At 39.6% G+C, this 18,574-nt stretch overlaps 1 protein-coding gene across 32 annotated transcripts in view; it reads right to left on the bottom strand.

Annotated features, from left to right (window-relative positions):
- NRCAM (neuronal cell adhesion molecule) overlaps positions 1–18,574 on the bottom strand; it is a 317,718-nt gene that overhangs the window by 157,890 nt on the left and 141,254 nt on the right. For all 32 annotated transcript variants that reach the window (XR_008793047.1, XM_056118664.1, XM_056118672.1 and 29 more), the window contains exon 3: positions 1,442–1,514. The gene's annotated coding sequence lies outside the window, so the exon portion shown is untranslated. The remainder of the gene's footprint in view (positions 1–1,441; positions 1,515–18,574) is intronic.

Raw genomic sequence — 18,574 nt, 5'->3', positions numbered from 1 at the left:
TGTGATGGATGGCACTTACTCTTACTCTGTCCTACTTAGTAGGTTTTCTTTATTTTATGAAATCCAGAGTCTTGCTGAAGAAGACTTGAATAGGTATATTAGAATTTTATAAAAAAAATAAGCAATTTTACATTAAAAGAGTTTTCTAATAAGGAATTGTTTACACACAATTCAAGCTCTTTTGGTTTCATTCAGAATGACCTAACTCAGCATTTATGCTGGTTTTCACTAATTTTCACCTTTTTAGGTCTTTTCATGCAGAAAAAGAAAACTGTGTACTATTCAATTTACAAAGTAATATACTTAGTTTCCATGCTACTGGCTTGGGAATTTTTGATGTAAGAACTGTTAAGAATTGCTGAAGTCAGGTTCAATGCAACACAAATAGAAGCAAATTTAACCATGGCACGGATAATTTTCTCTTAAATGCAAAACAACACTTTAATGAATGAACTTAAGAATACTGGGATAGCAGGTAAGGCACTTGCTATATGGTCCCTAGAGAACTGAGCCAGGAACAAACCCTGAGCACCACTGGTATGCCTCCATTCCCTCCCCCAAAATTCTGGAACAATATGCTTTAAGTACTTCACTTTCTCAAAATCTTGTATACAAGTTTCTCTTAACACGCTGAAAGAGAATTTCTTATTTGCTAGATGAAACCTAAGAGGGAAAAGACTAAATGTCTGAACAATCATGTTCTCATAAATTCCTTAAGGAAGTCACTATTGGTTGAGATACAGTTGCTTGAACTGTGCTTCAGATCTCCAAGAAAGATATTTTTCATCGAGTTCAATACTATAATAAACAGCCTTTCAGAAAACTTCACAGGCCTGGCAGAATCCATTGTAGAGCTGATAATTCTAAATGTCATAAATGGGATTGGGGTGGGCAGCGAGGGTGGGAAGTGAGGAGTAAAAAAAAGGAATTCAAAAGTAGAAAGCATGTAACAAAGTAATATTTAAATTCCCCCAACAGACTTTTATATTATGTGGACTTCAGTGAGAGAGAAGAAAAATCATGTACAGATGATTGTATCTTCTCTTGAGAGTTTTGATATATGATTAATTGAAAAAAAACCATTTTCTTATAAAAAATTTCCTATAATTTAAAATCTTTCTTTACTCCAAAAATGTATTGTTCATAAGCAATAATTTTATTCTATTTGCTGAGCTCTATGGTGCAGACTTTGGTAAAACAAAAATCTTATTACTAGAAAGAACATGAAGAAGACTGGTATTCTTCTTTGTGTATTTGATTCATCCTCTTTGACAAGCAATATAATTAATGTATTTGCATTAATATGCTTCATCCCTGTCTTCTGTCATATTCTCTTAACTGCTATTAAATATAGCAAGAGTAGTACATAATGATGTCATGTTATGACCTAATTCCCTTCTTAAACTACTCATTTAGACCATTGGAAAAGATAAACTCCTACCTTTGAAGACCTTCTTATCTGAAGTTTTTCTTCTTTTTAATTATTTAAACTGGAAAGTTTCCTTAGCTTTGCTCTGCAGGTTTAAGAAGAGAAAAAAATATTGTAACAAGACAATTGTCATCAATCACAGCCAACTGTCAATACATAAAACTTCAACTAACTCCCTGATGAGAAATGCAATTACATGGGATATCTGCAAGGAAAGACAAATTAGGAAGAGATTTGCCAAAACATATATTTGCTGATTTCAATCAAAAGTGACAGTTGAGAGGGGAGTCTGGTGGATGTCCTTAATGGATCCTGGCCCAAAGAGTCCTATCTACTTCCTACCTTCAGTTTAAGAAACTAGTGAGCATAAGGTAACACATATAGGCTATGCAGTTTAAAATAATTTTTACTGTGAGTTTACTAACATTATCATTCTATTTTCATTTCAAACTTGTATTCAGTAGAGTAGGAATCTTTGTCTTTATTTTTGTGCCCATTTTGGGGAGTCTCAAGTGGTGCCCTTGAGGCTGTGGACCCCTCCCAGAGACTCTTTGCCAGCCCTGCCAGCAGTTCAGAGTGAAGGCATCAGGATGCACAGCTGCTTGGGCCCTGCAGTGCGGTTATTATTTGAACCACCACAGTGGTGCTCAGAGGCTGTCAGGGCTATGCCTCATGATGCTCCAGGGATCATGTAGTACTGAGGAACTAAGAGGGGTCATCTGGATGCAAAGCATGTGCTTATCCCCTGTGTTCTCTTTCGAGCCCCTATGTTAAAAATTCTTTACACTATGTGTGATACGCTCCTAATTTTCAGGGAGGGTCAGTCATAAAGGGGTCACAGCAGTGTCAAAACTGGACAAGTCCTTCCAGACCATGACAGGGTTCATCTATGGGCAGTTCCCAGGCTTGCACATCAACGACTCTTTTCTCCTTAACCTCAGTGATTCCTCTGCAAACACTGCAACTGAGAATCAGCCAGAACCAGAAAAAGGACACAGGAACAGAGTGAGATAATCTGAGCTGAGAACATTAGGGTTCTTGTTAAGAAGACCAGTTCAGAGCTGCTCACTGTTTCTAAGAGAGGATTTGTGCTTTTTGGACTTCAGATTTTTGGAAAGAGAAAACATACTACCATTCTCTGAAAAAACTTTCAGAAGAGAAACAAGTGCGAATTCATGAACTCACGGCTGCACTCAAATATTGTGATACCTATGAATCAAAATATAATTCTATTAATAATATTTTAAAAATATATGTAATAATCATTGTTTTACTTTACAAGCACTACAAATATTTTCTGCATTAAACTGGAGAAAATCATTATCTTAATTACATGCAAAACCATGCAACAGATTATCATATCTGATGCAATCTTATTTTAGGAGGACAAAATGTTAATCTTGTGTGGTGAGTGAATCTTCCTTGAAACTGAGGCTGATTTCTGAGTAATAAAGTATTTCTTTTCTTATTCTTTAGTTTCTGCTATTAAAAATGTCTGTAGAAGTATATAAAAAATGGTTAACATTTTGAATCTGTATTTACAACAAAAATTCAACAAATTTATAATGAAAATTTATTTATTTGTAACTATAAATCTATAAATGAAAAATGAATGAAATATAAGACATATTCCCTACTACAAGGAATAGTAATCCACAATTATGTGGAGGAGGGAGGTGAACTACAAACTATCATGAAACATAGTATTGATAGAGTTATGTTGAGGTCCCAGAAAAAAAAATTTATTTTCTACAAGGGGATGTCAAGGAACCAATTCCATAGAATACAACACTTGAATTGAAAGTTACTAGTGCATGGGGGAAGAATTCCAAGAGAAGGGAAGAGGCAAAGTAGTGGTAATGGCCAAGTAAGTGGTGTTTTCACACTAGTACAGCAGTGAAGCTATAGGTGCAGTTATGGGTAGTGGGGAAAGGGAGTATGGCAAAGGGAGTGGAAGTTATTTGGACAAGAGTACAAAGGCCTTTAATCACCAAATACTGTTATGAGTCTGAACTTAAATGAGAACAATGAAGGGTAGAGATTAGAAAGAGAGACCATTTAGGGGATGTTTCAGTAACAATATCCTTTCAACCAGCACCCATTTAACAACTCCCAAGATGAATCAGGATAGAACACTGATTTAGGGTTGAGAATATCGATAAGATAATGACATCTGACTGTCATCTCTTCCAGTCTTCTCCAGTATTCTGTACTACATAAACCTCTATTAATATAGACAGATTTTAATTTTATTCATGGAATAAAGGTTTTTAATTTTTTTTTTGCATTTAAAAAAATTTGCATCCTAATATTTGAATGGCTGGAGCGATAGCACAGCAGTAGAGCATTTGCCTTGCGTGAGGTGGACCCAGCCAAGCCGGGTTCAATTCCTCTGCCCCTCTCAGAGAGCCCAGGAAACTACCAAGAGTATCTTGCCTACATGGCAAAGCCTAGCAAGCTACCTGTGAGTATTCAATATGCCAAACACAGTAACAACAAGTCTCACACTGGAGACGTTACTGGGCCTGCTCAAGCAAATCGATGAACGATGGGAGGACAGTGCAACAGTGTGACAATATTTGAATGTGCCTAATATTTGAAGGTGAAATTTTGTAAAGATGACTGTGTAGATATATTATTTCTTTTTCCCCTGACCATTTCTTCATCTTCCCACCCAAAACAATTCAGATCTGTGCTTCAGTGGAATGCAAACCCAAGGTCCAAGGATTAATTCAGTGCTGTATTTGACACCAAGGCACACAGGGTGTAAGAGCAGTCTTTCCCCTTAAATGCAGTGTTAATGTCTGACCACAGCATTGACCTAAGGGAATCAGACTAAACTGAATGAGAGCCTGCTTCCTGGTCACTAAACCTTCTCACAAGGGAAAGGAGTCTGTCATCTCTTCCAGTCTTCTCCAGTACTCTGCACTACACAAGCTTAAACTTTCCTAATAATATGTTTTCCTCCTTTCAAGTATCTCCTTTGTGGATCCCATAGATGAGCAGAATATAAACATTTTTATATCCTTGGATCAAAACATACCGGAATCCCCTCATTTCTAAATAATTGAGGTAGAACAAATAATCATAACAGGAGTAGTTAGTCTATTCCTCCATTTAAAAAATCTCTGCTAAGACAAAATTTTATATAAAGGAAAATCAACAGAAAATTAGAGTCTTTGTTTACTGAAGTGCTTAAGGAGAATCAACTACTTAGTATCTCTCACCTCGACAGGTTTGCAGGTACCTACAACAAACTGATGTGGAGCTACCGCTGAAAATGCCTGGAAGCAAAGGCTAACTACTGGGAAGTGGCTCATCAAATACATATGCTAATAAAATTAATTTTATAGTCATTTCTACCTGGAAGAGAAAAATAACTAACAGTTAATAGATTATACTATGTCCAAGGCCTTGTGTATATAGCTTAGGTGACTTAACAATTCAGTATAATTTTGGCCTTAATACAAAGGCAGAAACTGAAGAAAGGAGAGGTTAAGTATATGAAAGTAGTCTCACAGCTAGCAAATAATACATCTGGAATACAATGCTAGTTCTCTAAAAATTAAAAACCTGTACTTTTTTTTATCCACCTAATGGCTTTTCCTCGCCGAGGCCCCTTGGAGGGGAGCGGGTTGAGCTTTCTTCCCCGCCCTGACCAGGGCCCTGGCAGCCGAAGACCTCCAGGACCAGCCACCATCATGCTGAGACCACTCTCCGCACACATGAAGGTACTGGCAGAGGGACAAAGCCACGCAGGTTCCGGGGCCGAGATCTCCAAGCCTACTCGGATTGGAGTTGAGCATCTTCCACCCAGATCCTCCAAATCCCAGTAGGCGGGGGTCACACCCACCACCTGGCCCCCTGGCGCCGTGTAATCCCATCAACGACCAAGACTCAAAGACTATAAAATCCAACTCCCAGAGAGAACAGTGCAGTCTTCTGCCCCCGCGCCTGGCTGTTCCTCACCGAGGCCCCTTGGAGGGGAGCGGGTTGAGCTTTCCTCCCTGCCCTGACCAGGGCTCCAGCAGCCAAAGACCTCCAAGACCAGCCACCACCATGCTGAGACCACTCTCCGCACACATGAAGGTACTGGCAGAGGGACAAAGCCACGCGGGTTCCGGGGCCGAGATCTCCAAGCCTACTCGGATTGGAGTCGAGCATCTTCCACCCAGATCCTCCAAATCCCAGTAGGCAGGGGTCACACCCACCACCTGGCCCCCTGGCGCCGTGTAATCCCATCAACGACCAAGACTCAGAGACTATAAAATCCAACTCCCAGACGAGAACAGTGCAGTCTTCTGCCCCCGCGCCTGGCTGTTCCTCACCGAGGCCCCTTGGAGGGGAGCGGGTTGAGCTTTCCTCCCCGCCCTGACCAGGGCTCCAGCAGCCAAAGACCTCCAGGACCAGCCACCACCATGCTGAGACCACTCTCCGCACACATGAAGGTACTGGCAGAGGGACAAAGCCACGCAGGTTCCGGGGCCGAGATCTCCAAGCCTACTCGGATTCGAGTCGAGCATCTTCCACCCAGATCCTCCAAATCCCAGTAGGCGGGGGTCACACCCACCACCTGGCCCCCTGGTGCCGTGTAATACCATCAACGGCCAAGACTCAGAGACTATAAAATCCAGCTCCTGGAACCGCGCGGCCGCATTCGCATTCGCATTCGCGGCCACGTGACGTCTTATCAGGACATCTTATGACATCTTATTATCTCATTCCTACTTTGGACAAACTTGCAGGCTATCAAATGTAGCCTGCCCACAGGGCAGAGTCTGGCAAACTCCCCGTGGCGTACCAAATATGCCAAATACCAGTAACAATGATGGGTCTCATTCTCCTAAAGAGCCTTGAATATAATCTCAGGGCTAGGATGAAAGAGACGTTACTGGGGCCTGCTCTAGGCAATCGACGAATAACAGGATGATGAAATCAAGTGAAAATCAATGAAATGGCTTATGAGAGAGAAGCAGGATAAACTGAGAGTGGGATTATTCCTGGAGTTGAAGGGGAAGGAAGCAGTAGGGTAAATTGGAGGAAAAGAGGGGGGCATCCAAAAAGGACAAGAAATAAGGGATACAGAGTCAGAACTTGCAGGAAGTAGGCAAATGGGAGAGAATTCAAGAGCTGCCAGTGGGGAACAGTCCGGAGCTGGCCCCAGCTACACCTCCCTTTGAACCATGGTTTCCAGCTTTCAGGGACTCGAGTGCTATCATTTCTAAACCCGTGTGGCAAGTCTGTTTCATCAATAATGTTTTGGAATCGGCCAGAGCTATAGTACAGTGGGTAGGACACTTGTCTTGCATGCAACTGACCGAGGTTTGATCCTCAGCACCATGTACAGTCCTCTGATCCTGCCAGGAGTGATCCCTGAGTGCAGAACCAGGAGTAAGCCCTGAGCACTGCCAGTTGTAGCCAAATAATTATAATGATTAATAATTTTTCTCAAAGGCAGCAAATATAAAAACATGACTCAGTATGGTGTGGAAGATATATTAAAAAAAGGAAGGTGTTTCTTTTGATAAATTAGAATCTTTGGGGAGGAAGCTCTTGCAAAGCAGCACTCCAAGGATATCCGAGCAACTCTCAATTAACTGGGCCAGAGACTGGAGGCTGGGATCCCAGGGTGCAAGCTGATCAGATCCTTTGGTGCTGGAGGCTTTCAGGGCCAACCTGGCAGTGCTGGCTCAGAAGGGCCTCCAGAGCTGCACTTAGTAATGCTTGAGGAGCATGTGGTGGAGGCTGGAACCAACCGTCATGCTCTTTCTCTGGTCCTGAATAATTTGCCCAGGATTGTAATTCAATTCTGGGTAAAATACCCTGAAAAGGACACACAGCTAATTTTGCATAGGTCTAAATTCCCATAGGCATCGTTTGAGAATATCTAATCCTTGCTTATGTGTGTTATTGACAGGACAAGCCACATTCTTAACCTCTGTGACTATTTAAACCCCTCCACCTTCTGCAAGGACCACCAAAAGACTATGCATTAATTGCACTACCATGTTTGTAATTATCCCAAACATTTCTAGGCAATGAATTTTTGTTGCAGTCATTACTCTTGCTTTGACAACTGTGTCAATGGGCTTTCATCACTCTGAAACACATTTGGGTGGACAGAATAGGGCAATATATCACTGCTAAGGAATATTTTTCCAATAACAAAGTAACAATTTCTTTTCTTAAATAAAATACAATCAAACTTTTGTGATTAAATAAAACCAGTCCTAAATTAAGAGGTCAAGATGAGATCTACTATAATTTAAAATTTAGTTTCAAAAATGATGAATAATATTCATGTGAAACGTGTAAGAAATGCAAACACTGTGTACACATATAAAGTTGCCATAAAAATAATTTAACAGTGCATAAGCATAAAATAAACAATTAAATGATCTAAAATAATTTGTTTAATCACTTTTGGAAAAATAAAATAATGTACTTCCTAATTTCTCTGAAGTAATCCAAGCTATTGACTGATATAATTTTGCATGATATTGTTGTACTGGTTTTAAAATCGTCGATTTGCTCGAGCGGGCCCAGTAACGTCTCCATTGGAGACTGTTGTTACTGTGTCTGGCATATTGAATACTCTCGGTAGCTTGCTGGGCTCTCCGAGAGGGGCGGAGGAATCGAACTCGGGTCGGCCATGTTGGCTGCGTGTAAGAATCCATAATGTTCAATACAAAAAAAATCTGCTACTGCAACACTATTACATACAAACTACCAGCAAGCAAAAAGTGCTCAAAAATTCATTAAATTTATACTTCTGGCACAGCTGAGAGTACATAAAAATATTTATTCTTTGGTTTCTGTGGGGCTAATTTAACCTTATGAAGCAAAGGGTAGGCTTTATGAAATTATCAAGAATTTGTCTTTCAAATCATTTTTTTCAAGTGTGATAATTATTTTTGTTTATGCTCTTAATAATAAATATATATGATAAACACTTCTCAGCACATAACATTTGAAAACATGATATTTAATAATCTCTTTATATACCTGAACTATTATGCTTTTATATAGCATGAAAAATTGTTTTTTATTCACTAGTATAAAATGACAGCAATATACAAGCTTACTTTTAATCTTTGGTCTAAAAAATTTTATATTACCAAAATCACAGACAGAACCTGAAAGTTTTTTGTCTTTCCTGCCTTTGAAACTTCCTTTTGACATGACTGTTGAATTGAATTTGAAGTCCATTCATATTTATTAACTAGAGAGAAACGAATAAACAAACAGCCCTATTAAAATTGGTATTTATCTTTGGTTTCTCTGGGGTATGCCTGTCATCCAGCAGTCTAATTCAGTTTAACATGGCAAAAAGCCAAAGTCATCTTGAATCCCAGTTCACCCTTAACCTTTTGGCAGTCTATGAAACACAACATATTCCCCAAAGTACATGATACAGTCTGATGTCAATCAGATTCTCCAGCTAGTGCCTTTATTAGACAGTACCCAGAATATCTCACCTCTCTGTACATGGTTGGGGATCTGAGCATACTGGGTCTTCAATTCTGGCCCCAAGTTCAGCACCAAGATCCATCTACTCATGCAAGAGAGTAAACTTGTCAAGTCTTGAGATCAACTTCATGATATTTATCTCCCAAAAGTTGGGGAGGGAGCTAGGCAAGGATCCATTCTAATGGGAAGCTTGTCAGGAAAGCAAAGTGAATCATACTTTGGCTGACTTGGCGATGAAGAGATGAGTTCAAATGCTGTGCACATGCTTAGCATTCAGGAGCCCTTATTTTAATCCCCAGAACCACAGTCCCCTAAGCACCATCAGAACCAAGCACTGAGTGGAGAATAGTCCTTGAGCTCTACTGAGTGTGGCTCCAAACTTAAAAACTAAAAGAAACCACTGATCCCTGGATGATTTGGCTCCTGAAAAGATGGTCTGAGCAGAGCACAGGAAAGGGGACAATGGTCCCAGTGAGGCTGGAAAGCAGGTAAAGGCTGGTTAAGCAAAGCCCTGTAGGTCTTTCTGTCACTACATTAAGGGCAATTAGATGCCATCAGTGTATTTTAATGAGACTGCCATGGGAGAGGAAAGATTGATCAGAAATAGTATTATGACTGCTCTAACAATATAACTACCAACTGGAAGCAAAGGCAAAAACTACAAGTGAATTCATATAGTTACAAAAATAAGTAAAACCCTTTGAAGCTTTCCGATGAAAGGAGGTGTTTAACATTTCAAAGAGTTATCACCAGTTATAGTATAAACTATGCTTCGATTTCAAATTCATTAGTTGATTAAAACAGTCTCTTAAGATCCTATTATATAGTCTACTAAAAAAAGTAGAATTTGATTCAAAGCAAGGCACCTGAAATTGCAAGGGTGGTAAATCAAGATTCCATCCCTGAATATATACTATTTAAAGTGGGTACTTGAAAGAAAAACACAGTGGAATTATTTGATCAAAGAAATGAAATAAAATTTGACAAAATATTACTCAGACAAAGAAGCATTAATTACAATATTGCACTAATATGACTAATATTTTATAATTTAAAGAATAGAGCATAAATACAACATTTATTTCTTTAAAATATATTTATTATTGTTATTATAAACTGTTGAAAGAAAATATCAGACAGTGTAATACTGTGTGCTAAGAGCAGACATATATGGTGGTAAGAAAAATTTCCCCTTCTGTATCTCTAGCTCAGCAACATACTCACTATCTTAATCTCAGTAGTAAAATAATTATTAAGTAGGTGACAGATGTTTCTGCATTTCAAATTCTGGGACAGGAAACACATTTCAACTCTGCAGTAAGATAATCTGAAGTCTGAACAACACAGTAGATTCCAGATTCAAGGTTCAGAAAATTTGTATGAATTTAACCCACATGATGTTTATGTTTCGCCTTTTCAACAAATTGCTATCTGTACAATTCAGAACTGTCAATTTGGGTTTTTTTCCCCCTTTTCCTTAAATTTCCTTAAAAACAGGACTAGAGGTGTGACATAATGACAATGGTAGTGAAGTGTGGTAAATTTTAATATCAATACCATAAACTTTAACATGCTGAAACAATATTACCTAAAATATTTTTTAATGAAGAGTGAAATGTACTAAACCATGATACTTCCTTAATAGATGCATCTGGAACATTTTATTATAAATACAAACATCGTCCTTGGTGTTATAAGTAATGGAAACTATGAATTATTTGTAAAGGATTCTATTGCCATCACATTTTAAAGATTTATCACTTTCCTAGCAAATATCTTAATTTACAAGTTTAATTGGACTTAACTTAAAACTTAACATAATGTGCTATCAATTTCCACCTCAGTCCGATCAATTTCAATACAATACACTTGAGCACAAAAACATTTTTTTTATAATCTATTTATTTATTGAATCACTGTGGGAAAAGTTACAGAGCTTTCAGGTTTAGGTTTCAGTCATGTAAATATCAAACACATTTCCCTTTACCAATACTTATTTTTTATCGCGAACCCCAATAGAACCCCACCTCCCACCCCTCCCAATTCCTGTGAGGCAGATGAGTTCTAGTTAACACTCTATCTACTTTGACTAGATTCATTGTTTCGATAAAAGATGCACCATTATTATTTAGAGTTTAGAGTTTACCTCCCCCAAATCAGACATGCTGAAAAAGCGTTGTGAAATGATTTGCTTTCTACAGCTGGGTTTAAGAATTGAATGAGGTTGCGTGGCCGCAATTGCAGCCGCACGGTTTTGGATTTCTGCTATTTTACTTAATAACCCTGGAAGTATTTCTATTAAAAGTTAGATAGTTAAGAGATTGGTTTCTGTGCTCTGGAGTCATGGCCGTGCTGGAGAGCCGCTCGTGGGGGACAACTGGTGACCTCGGTAGGGCGTGAAGGAACAGCCCCTTCCCATGAGGTCCCTGCCGCACCCCACCCCCGGCTCAAACCTGCTTTCCACAAGGCTCCCGTGCGGCCGCCATCTTTCTTTCCAGAGAGGAGAGGGCGAATGGGACAACACCCTTTCCCCTCCGGGCAGGCATGATGGCGTGGTTTAACACATAGTCCGTTCGCTCACAAAAACATTTTTAAATTTCATGTGCAAAATTGTCCTGATATTTCAAAGCAAGTATTGAAATTAAAAACAAAATTAAATTGCCCACTGATTTCAGTCATCCACATTCTTAGCAGATATCATAAACATCATATCAGATTATAAGAAAGTAATACAAATATAGATTTAGGAACAATAAGGAAGAATGAGTACATTTCCACAAAAGGAAGGAAAGAAAACCTTTATAAATCAAAAGCATACTGGGGCACAGCAACAGTACAGCAGGCGGGGCATTGGCCTTGCATGCTGCTCGGTCAGGTTCAATTCCTGGTACCCCATATGGTCTTTCAAGCCACTCAAGAAATAATGACTTAGTGCAGAGCCAGGAGGATGCTTGAGCATTGCTGGCTATAGTCCCCAAACAAACAAAACAAAACAAACAAAAATGAGCTTATCAAATATTGGGTGGATGAAGAGGCAGACTACAGGCTCCTTCATTTTCATTTTTCCTCACAACTTATAAGTTGTTGCCATGCTCATTCAACAGAATTTAAGGTATTTACACAAACACTTCTTTGGAAGGAAAAGAAGTAAGCTGAAACAAAATTTAAAAAGTAACAGAAACAAAAGGAAATGGTTTCAAGATTTGGGAGGGCCCCCATTCACATGTAAGCCTACCATTACAGATTTATCCAAAGTAGTATGTGAGCAGAGCAGCCAAATCCCGGTTAATGCCAAAAGGGAATCTCAGTTCCTTAAATCAGGCTCCCAGGGTTGGAGTCAAAAGTCCTGATCTTAAAGAAATCTGGAAGGCTATTATTTCTAGGTCACTAAATCCAAATACAAAGCTGTCTCTTTAAAAAGAGTTCACCTTTAATGCAACATGACCTGTACTAAATAAACTATTATTTCTAAATAAAGCAATCAAATGATGAATTCAGTAACTTACCAGGTGACATTAGGCCAATTACTTCCTTTATGAGTACAAAATGGGGTTAATAATCATGACCCGTTCCTTAAGGTCTCTGAGGACAATTCATTTAGGAATTATCTAAATGCTGTACAAATGTTGCTGCCGTTATGATAGCTTAGTTTTATTGTCATTTGACCCATATCATGAGAAGAAAAAATTCAAGGATTTAGTCTGAAGTGAATTAACAAAGCATGGTCTTTGCTAATACAAGTGCCCTCTGAACTTGGATCACTGAGCTTGAAAAACTGCACAGATCAGAATGGAAATGAAGTCTGCATTTTCAGAAGCAGAGTTTTTGTTAATTTATTTCCTATTCAATGTTGGAAGCAAAACAGCCATTTCCAATTTCCAATTCCCCTTTTCTTCTCATTCTTCTCATTGCTATTCCCAGCATTATTTGCATTAAAGCATGGCATTGGAGGCATCCAGGCCCTTTCTTTCCAAATCAACCTTCTGATACACCCAGGAAACCTGCCTGTCAGACATGGGATGTATAGATATCAAACTTTTGTTTTTAAGGGTGTGTGTGTGTGTGTGTGAGAGAGAGAGAGAGAGAGAGAGAGAGAGAGAGAGAGAGAGACAGAGACAGAGACAGAGACAGAGACAGAGACAGACAGACACAGTTAAAGAGATAGATTCCCAGACTTTCATTACTTTTAGAGAAAACTACTTTCCTTTCTCCAGTTAAGTTTTTCCAATCCACTAACTTATTTGCAAATGTATACCAGCCAGTGTCCTCAGTTCTGGAAATAGTAGAGAAGAAAACAGAAGAAAAATAGAAATTTCTATTCTAGTAGAATAATGAGAAAAATATAAATAAATAGCTATAGTATTTTAGGATAGAAAAAATAAAATACGTAAAATGGTGAAAATATGGCAAGATGTGGAGGACTTGCATTTAGAGAAATGAAAGCTCCTTGAGAAGATTTGAGTATGAATTTGAGAGAGGTAAACATAAGGGCCGCTGGCGGAGGTTGCAGGGAGGATTTTTCAGGTATGGTAGGATTCCAGGAAAATACAAAGGGCCTGAAGTGGAAGTTTATTTTGTTTGATAACAGCAAGAAACTAGAGGTAACTCAAGTGAGGTAAGCACTAGAGAAAAGAGTAGGACAGAAAGGAAGAGATGGAATGGAGTACTAGATACTAGGCGCTTCATTGTCATGCTGCGTGAAAAGGGGATCTCTTGAGCAGTTCTAAGAAGAAAAGTGATATGATCTGACTTCCACTTTAAAGGACAAAACTGACTGCACTGAGGTCTAGAACAAAGGGAAATAAAAAGACCACTGAGGGCAAGAGTAAAATTCCCTCCTCTCAGAGAGAAAACACAGGGGATTGCCCTGCCACAGAGGCAGGGGGGAATGGGGGGATGGGGGTGGGGGGGATATTATCCATGGTGGTGGAAAATGGGCACTGGTGGAGGGATGGGTATCTGATCATTGTATAATCAAACCCAAGCACAAAAAATTGTAAATCTACAACTGTACCTCATGGTGTTTCACTAATAAAAAAATAAAAATTAAAAAAAATAAAAAAAATTCCCTCCTCTCTTTGGTTGGTCAAGCAATCAAATTAGCAATAGAATAGTCAGAGAGGGAAAGGATTTATATGGGAAAGAGGAATCTGAAACCAGTGAGCAAAACTGGGGCAAGTACCCTGACCTGAGGAATGGGATAGGGGACTAGCTAGAGGTTCCAAGAAAAGGGGACTCATGTGGTACAGCAATGTGTAACAAAGGATTTTCCCTATAAGGCTTCTTTCAGTAGTGAGGTTTCTAATAATAATACTCAATTTTTATTCTTCTATATCTTGTTATGGAGTGGTCAAAGTTTCTTATACCACACAGAACTTTGATTGACCTCAGTTCCAAATAATCCGTATGTCAAAATGGAACATCTTGCTTAGGAAGTCCTATTCTCGGGAAGGCCCATTCTCCTTCATGTAAAAGAGTTTTTCAACAAGAGAAGTCACTCCACTGTTACCCAGCAGACTTTAGGGACTTGAGCCCTGGAAATGGGACATGAGAAGAATTTCACCGTTTTCCATTAACCACATCTCTCTTCATGTAGCTGTGGTTTCTTCTTTCAAGTACCTCACTCTCAAGAAAGTTCCTTTCAAACTCTCCCTGTCAATAACAATGGTTTTCACATCAAACCATTCCAGAAGAGGCCAGTGTAGGTCACTTTTTTATGTACCTAAGTCACCATTTAAACAAATCTCCCAAAACACACCTGACATATATGATGACTTCTTGAAATTCTCAGTAAAGATACTTGCCACTCTTCACCAGGCACTGCATTAAAGTTTATAATCAGACATTCCTAAACTAATTTTGCCCACCTGCCCCCACCCTAAAATCTGCATTTTTAAAACAAACAAAAAGTGCTCAAAATTGCACCAAGCTACTATTGCCCCTCTGAATCCTTGTAGCACGCCCATGAATGTGGGCTGCATCACCAAAGAGCTTCATTTTTCAGTAACTTCTTCATTATCCACTTGCACTTTGCATTATGTCTCACCAGTGGTACACAAAAACATTTTTAAAGCAAATTGTGTCTTTCTGTGTTCTTACACCAATAGAAATCAAATAAATCCTCACTACCTTTTTTTTTTTCTTTTTTGGATCACACCCGGTGATACTTTTTAACTCTCTTCATCCCTCTTGGAGAGCCTGGCAAGCTACCGAGAGTATCCCGCCCGCATGGCAGAGCCTGGCAAGCTATCCGTGGAGTATTCGCTATAACAACAAGTCTTACAATGGAGATGTTACTGGTGCCTGCTTGAGCAAACTGATGAACAACAGTGCAGTGCTACCTTTTAACTCCTGTGTGTATAACATGCAACACTTTTTGAACTCTTTAGCCAGTGCAACCACACAATCAGGGACAAAGTACCAGGCACCTTAAGTCCTGGGTCCAACTGCCAAAAACCCAGCAGGGACAGACACTTTGCTTTCACCAAACAGAAAGGAGGTGGCTGCAGTCAAGCACCAGGCTTCCTTCTCTAGGAAGTGGGTGGCAAAGGCTAAATCAAAACCCCCAGGGAAGACAGCAAAAATGACCCTCCTGAGAAAAGGAGGAAAATATATTGAAAGAATCCATATTAGGGCATCAAATTTTTGTGTACTTTAGCTAACTTGCAACATTGCTTTCTGTAAAACTGCTTGGCTGCTTTGCACCTGGGGGAGAGGGGACTTGCAAAGTGAACAGGGCATAACTTCTTTCTACAAGATTCAGGTGTATTTACTGTCCCTGAAATGTATTGTCTCAGTAAAGCACCCTGCAGATTTGGGTAAAGGCTAACTCAGGATGCTGGTGGTTGGGGGAAATTGCCCTTTCCTGGAATGTATTGTCTCACTAAAGCACCCTGCAGACTTGGGTAACACAAAACGAGGATGGTCAAGGGAGATTACCTAAGGCTTAATGATTCCAGCTATAACCTTGCTTGTGCTGACAATCGATGTACGTAAATGCTGATCTTTGAATCTATAGGCTAAGGAGTGAGGTACTTTTAAATGGATTGGTTAAGAAAGTATATGTTGTTACAAATCTATTGGCTATGAAATGCGCGGGCTTTGCTGTAACGGCCAGTGAAGGCCTATATAACATCCCCTTTGAAGAAGTTCGGGGCTCTCAGCCACTGCCCATTTTGGGGGCATGCTGCGGAGCCCCAGCATGCTGGTTTAAATAAACCCCGTTTTTACTCCTGCAGGAATTGTGTCTATCTGGTCTCTCCGCGCCTCCCAGGGCCAGGGAACTCCAGATCCCAACAATATCATCCCACCAACCTCATAGAAGGAACATACTAGAAGCTCCTGGCAACATTAGGACCAAGAGTTAAGAAGGTAGATAAACCAGAGTGTTCCCTGCATTACAAGATGGTTTCTCTGGATCCCTGGGTAGTTTCTCATTTTCTGTCTTTTTATTTATCACCTTTCAGTTTGTAGAGTAAGAACTAGAATTTCCACTTTATAAATATAGAATGATTTCTCTTCTTAATTTTGGGTAATGACAGTCAAAAAGTTACCTCTTGTCCTCTAGGAAAATTTTTATTATTTTTTTTTTGGTGGATCCTGAAAGCTTATTCATTTTGCTCCCTTGTTTGCCATCTCGACCCTACCTTATTATTTTTTATTTAATTTTTAAATGTTATTTTCCCCACCAAAACCAAGAATGGCAGGGTTTCATGCATAAAACATTCCAGCCCCACACCCGCCACCACTTGAGTGTCTGCTTTCCTCCACCACTGTTCCAGGATCACCCCACCACCACCCCATCCTAACTCTGCCATACCCCCTGCAGTGACAAGCTTCCTAAACCACAACACCCAAAAGGAGAGAGAGAACAAAAGGGAATACCCTGCCACAGAGGCAGGGTGGGATGGGGGAAGGTTGGGATGGGGGAATGGGGGGTGGGAGGGATACTGGGACCTGTGGTGGTAGAAAACGGGCACTGGTGGAGGAATGGGTGTTTGATCATTGTACAATTGAAACCCAAGCACAAAAATTTGTAAATCTACAACTGTACCTCATGGTGTTTCACTAACAAATTTTTTTTTTAAAAAATGTAAATGATTGAGAATGGGCACTGGTGGAGGGATGGGTACTGGATCATTGTATAACTGAAACACAAGCACAAAAATTTGTAAGCCTACAACTGTTCCTCATGGTGTTTCACTAATAAAAATTTAAAAATAAATACATAAATAAATAAATGAATAAATAAATAAAGACCAGTTCTGGTTTCAAGTGCCTTTGGGCATTTGTTTTTCCCATACTGTCACACTGTAGCACTGTCCTCCTGTTGTTCATGGATTTGCTCCAGCCGGCACTAGTAACGTCTCTATTGTGAACTTGTTGTTACCATTTTGGCATATCAAGTACACCACTGGGAACTTGCCAGGCTCTGCCATGCGGGCAGGATACTCTTGGGAGCTTGCCGGCATCTCCGAGAGAGGTGGAGGAATCGAGGCCGGGTCAGCTGCGTGCAAGGCAAACGCACTACCCGCTGTGCTATCACCGGCCTTTTCCCTATTATGTTTCTTTATACCCCATATATGATAGAGATCATTCACTATTTCCTATACTTGATACTTTCTTACTGTGATACTCTGCAGAGTCAGCCATGTAAGAACAAATTGCATGATTTTGTTGTAGGAAAAAAAATTTTTTTAACCTGGGTCTACAGTACCCGACACTGCCTACTCCCTCATCAATTTGAGACTATGGCTGCCCTATCTGAAATGGCAACCAATACTCAATTCCTTCCTTTAACTGCTATTACTCTAAACACTGTATAACAGCATTGTATTTTCTTGATTAATCTTGCTTATTGTTTCCTGCACTAAAAAGGAAGATTTCTTGAAAACAGAGATTTTTGTCTGCATTACTCATACCATTATCCCAATGCATAGAACAAAACTTAATAGAGAATATCAAGTATCTACTGAGAAATTAATTGCAAAAAATGAACTGGTAATATTAACCCAAACTGGGGCCAGAATAATAATTGGGGCCAGAGGGTAGGGCTTTCCTTGCATGCAGCTAATCCAGGTTCTATCTCCAGTATTCCGTGTCGTCCCCCAAGGCCGCCAGGAGTAATCCCTGAATGCAAAGCACTGAATAAACGCACTGCTGGGTGTGACCCAAAATCCAAAAACTAAAACAAGATCTATTTCAGCAAATACAAACATATAGGAAGAATTCATAAGAGATATGTTATTTTTTACTCGGGGGGCAGGGGAAAGAGAGATTCACATAAAATTTCATGACTGTAGCCATTATAAAAATCTTTAGTCATTAGAATTTTTTTATTATAATGCAGATAACTGTTTGGTTTATTGACCATTTTAAATTAGTTTTTATACCCTTCAGTATTAAAAACTTATAAATGTTCACTTAAGATAATCACTTAAGTGTAAAAAAATCTATACATACACTAATGATGAAACAAAATTAATGTAAAAAATAGCTCCAGAAGGGGGCTGGAGAGATAGCATAGCGGGAAGGGCATTTGCCTTGCACGCGGCCGACCCGGGTTTGATCCCCAGCATCCCATATGGTCCCCTGAGCACCGCCAGGAGTAACCCCTGTGCATCGCCGGGTGTGACCCAAAAAGCAAAAAGCAAAAAAAAAAAAAAAAAGAAAGAA

This window comes from Sorex fumeus, unplaced genomic scaffold (assembly GCF_029834395.1).
Source record: "Sorex fumeus unplaced genomic scaffold, SorFum_2.1 ptg000037l, whole genome shotgun sequence".
Classification (NCBI taxonomy): Eukaryota; Metazoa; Chordata; class Mammalia; order Eulipotyphla; family Soricidae; genus Sorex; species Sorex fumeus.
This window is presented reverse-complemented; position numbering and strand designations above follow the sequence as displayed.